Raw genomic sequence first — 4,532 nt, 5'->3', positions numbered from 1 at the left:
TTCCCTTTTTTTTTAGGATTCAAAACACAAAAATTGCAAAGTTTGGCAAAGTTTGGCTAGTTCTCAGTCCCCTCGTTGTATTTGGATCAATTTCTAAACACCTGATCTTATGACCGGACATGTCAATGATTAATCGTGGACAAAATTTTATTGACAAAAAGGGCGTGGCCTTCGATGCTAATTAGGGAAATTCCCCTATTTAGGACTTCAAAACACGAAAATTGCAAAGTTTGGCTAGTTCTCAGTTCCCTCGTTGAATTTGGATCAATTTCTAAACACCTGATCTTATGACCGGACATGTCAATGATTAATTGTGGACAAAATTTATTGATAAAAAGGGCGTGGCCTCGATGCTAATTAGGGAAATTCCCTTTTTTAGGATTCAAAACACAAAAATTGCAAAGTTTGGCAAAGTTTGGCTAGTTCTCAGTCCCCTCGTTGTATTTGGATCAATTTCTAAACACCTGATCTTATGACCGGACATGTCAATGATTAATCGTGGACAAAATTTATTGACAAAAAGGGCGTGGCCTCGATGCTAATTAGGGAAATTCCCTTATTTAGGATTCAAAAAACACGAAAATTGCAAAGTTTGGCAAAGTTTGGCTAGTTCTCAGTCCCCTCGTTGTATTTGGATCAATTTCTAAAACACCTGATCTTATGACCGGAATGTCAATGATTAATCGTGGACAAAATTTTATTGACAAAAAGGGCGTGGTCTCGATGCTAATTAGGGAAATTCCCCTATTTAGGATTCAAAACACGAAAATTGCAAAGTTTGGCTAGTTCTCAGTTCCCTCGTTGAATTTGGATCAATTTCTAAACACCTGATCTTATGACCGGACATGTCAATGATTAATTGTGGACAAAATTTATTGATAAAAAGGGCGTGGCCTCGATGCTAATTAGGGAAATTCCCTTTTTAGGATTCAAAACACAAAAATTGCAAAGTTTGGCAAAGTTTGGCTAGTTCTCAGTCCCCTCGTTGTATTTGGATCAATTTCTAAACACACTGATCTTATGACCGGACCTGTCGATGATTAATCGTGGACAAAATTTATTGACAAAGGGCGTGCCTCGATGCCTTAGGGAATTCCCTTATTTAGGATTCAAAACACAAATTGCAAAGTTTGGCAAAGTTGGCTAGTTGTCAGTCCCCTCGTTGTATTTGGATCCATTTCTAAACACCTGATCTTATGACCGGACCCCTAAAAACGTGTACACAAATGCTGTACACGCTTTTTTTTATATAAGAATACACTTTATAAGAATGTCCATGATGAAAATGACCAAAAAATTAAGAATATGCTAAGAATTCACCATCAGGAATTTTGAGACGTATACTAAATGTTAACTATCTAATTAGGATCCTACCTAAGAAGCGTAAGATATTTTAGGATGATTTCCCAAAAAAGTTGAGAATACCATGAGAAAACCCCGTCTATGCCCGGTAGCAGATTTCAGTACATGATTTTTTCAGTACTGGTTTCAGTACATGATTTCCTACGTCACTGCAGTAATCAAATTTTTTGCACTCATTGTGAATTGATATAAATTGAATAAGACGCGCATAAAAAACAGTTCTTGATTCCCAAGCCATTTAGGATGATTACAAATGAGTGCAATAAAAATTTGATTACTGCAGTGACGTAGGAAAAAATCATGTACTGAAACCATGCCACCGGGGCACTGGGACAGGGGTGTTGAAATGGATTTACACCATTCTTATGACCGTTTTCACTTGTCTTTTCTTGGTTTGGTTTTGTTTGGTCTGTTTGGCTTTTTTCATCTAGAAAAGGAAAGTCGTTAAGAATCACAATCCAACGTAGAACAAATTTTTTTGATCCCTCTAGTGTTTGTTTCATTAGTGTATTCTCAAAATTAGCTTCTGAAAAAGAAAAGATTTACAGGTAAAAAAGGTGAATGACCTACCATCGTTACTGAGAAGCTCTGTGTCTGAATCTATTCCGTTTTCATTTGTCTTTTCTTGGCTTGGTTTCACTTTGTCTGCTTGGCTTTTTTCATCTAGAAAAGGAAAGTCATTAAGAATCAAAATCCAACGTAGTACAAATTTTTTTCGAGCAATCTAGTGTGGGAAAGGATGAATGATGAATCTAGTCCATGTTTAGAAAATCGGCCATATCAAAAGTTAAATACCTCCATGATGCCGCACCTTCTTTCGTGACGTGTCTCTGTTCGATACTTGAGTTAGTTTACTTGTTTTTGATGTTTTAGTGTCAATTTGTTCAGTTGTACTCTTGTCTCCTGTAAGGATAAACGTTTTTTTATTTGAATCAATATTACTGTATATTAAAATTGTTTTTTTGAGTTGCAATTTAATATAAAGTAAAACTATGCCAAATAAGCTAATCTTCTTTGTTTTGACATTCGTTTTTTCACATTAATTGCGTATCAACGTAGATATTTTGTTATGCGAAAGACTAGTGACATGAAGCTATTGCTGGTTGGCTAAAACTAGCGATTGGACTTATTCTAAGGTTTATGATGTACCGTACCTTTAAGTTGACAGCGGGACTCAGCTTAGATAAGAATATGTAAGTAGACAGGTGAAATGTTGCATGAAATTATATAATTTTACCTTTTACTGTTGATGTTGTTAGAAGAGTTATCACATCTGAAATTGGCATTTTCTTTATTTTTCTTTCGTAAGAAGACTTCTGTTGTGGTAGTTCGGCAGTTTTCTCTGTACGTCCTTGTTTTGGATGTTGTCGCAAAGTTTTGTTGGACGCACACTTAGCTGCCACCCAATATCTCAAGCGGTTGCAATTAGCCAGCGTTGCTTTCTCTTGTCGTCTTGATAGATCCCAGGCCACTGATAACACGAGTATACCACAATCTTTGGAGTTTTGTTGTTGCTTTCCTTGAATCTGAACCCAATTGAGTTGGTTGTTTTCGTTGTCTCTTCTACTGTAGTACAATGTCTCGACATGGTTGATGAGATCCAAATCGACTGGCTGCATTAATGAGTCGTAGTAGACTGCTACACTATTACTCAAGAAGATAAAGTACCAGTGCTTGTCTTTGTTGATTGGTATGAAACAGTCATGAGAGGGACTCGCATTTATGTAGATGCTTTGTAGTTTCTTTCTTGACCGTGTTTCCTTTTTCTTTTGAACATCTTGGTACCATTGAGTAGGGAACACCACACCTTCTAGTGACGCTAAGAAACCATTGATAATCTCATCGTCTAAACGGCCAAAGATACAGGATTCGATTGACTTCTTTTGCACGAATTCTGACTTTGAACTTTTTGTTCCAAGAAGAATATCATTCACAAGCTTGCATTCATCGTGACTGACGTCAATTTCATTTCTCTGTTGTCTGATGTAGCATAGAATGTGTGTCTTTTGTTGGAAGTCATCGCTGTCTAACGTTAGCTTTCTATCTTGGACAGTTACAACAGAATCATTAAATTTTACGACATCATTTTCACCCAATAGGTATGTCACATAATGTCCTGATGAGTTTTTCATACGCTCAGCATCATCTTCCAAATCTTTATTGCCAAGGAAATTTATACTTCCAATCAGGTTATATGTAACTTCTTCATCGACACCTCTAAGTGAAGATATGTCCAAAATTTCATCCACTTTCACGTTGCTTTCAGCCACGTACCCGTCAAGTCCTGAACGATTTGTCGCAATGAGAAGAAACTCGGGTGAGTTTAAAAGGAATGTCGCCTGGTGCGGGCTTAGCTTACCACAACAATTATGTCCATCGTTAGGATTGTCAAATAAACTCTTTTAAAGCATGGGAAGGACACGGACTTCAGTTTGATTGTTCATAAGATCAGGTGTTTAGAAGTCGATCCAAACTCAACGAGGGGACTAAAAATTAGTTAAAACATTATTGTTTCATAAGGATCAGGTGTTTAGAAATTGATCCAAATTCAACGAGGGAACTGAGAACTAGCCAAACTTTGCAATTTTCGTGTTTTGAATCCTAAATAGGGGAATTTCCCTAATTAGCATCGAGGCCACGCCCTTTTTGTCAATAAATTTTGTCCACAATTAATCATTGACATGTCCAGTCATAAGATCAGGTGTTTAGAAATTGATCCAAATCAAAGGGATGAGAACTAGCCAACTTTGCAATTTTTTTTTGATTTCCTAATAGGGGATTTCCCTATCGCACGAGGCCCCCCCTTTTTCAATAAATTGTCCCGATTAATCATTGACATGTCCGGTCAAATAGGTGTTTAGAATTGATCCAAACAACGAGGGGATGAGGAACTAGCCAAACTTTGCAATTTCGTTTTTTGAGTCCAAAATAAGGGAATTTCCCTAATAGCATCGGCCACGCCCTTTTACAATAAATTTGTACACATTAATCATTGACATGTCCGGTCTAAGACAGGTGTTTAGAATTATCCAAATCAACGAGGGATGAGAACTGCCAAACTTTGCAATTTTCGTGTTTTGAGTCCTAAATAAGGCCTAATTAGCATCGAGACCACGCCCTTTTTGTCAATAAATTTGTCCACGATTAATCATGACATGTCCGGTCATAAG

Source organism: Clytia hemisphaerica, unplaced genomic scaffold (assembly GCF_902728285.1).
Source record: "Clytia hemisphaerica strain Z4C2 unplaced genomic scaffold, Clytia hemisphaerica genome assembly, whole genome shotgun sequence".
NCBI lineage: Eukaryota > Metazoa > Cnidaria > Hydrozoa > Leptothecata > Clytiidae > Clytia > Clytia hemisphaerica.
Note: the sequence above shows the minus strand (reverse complement) of the source record.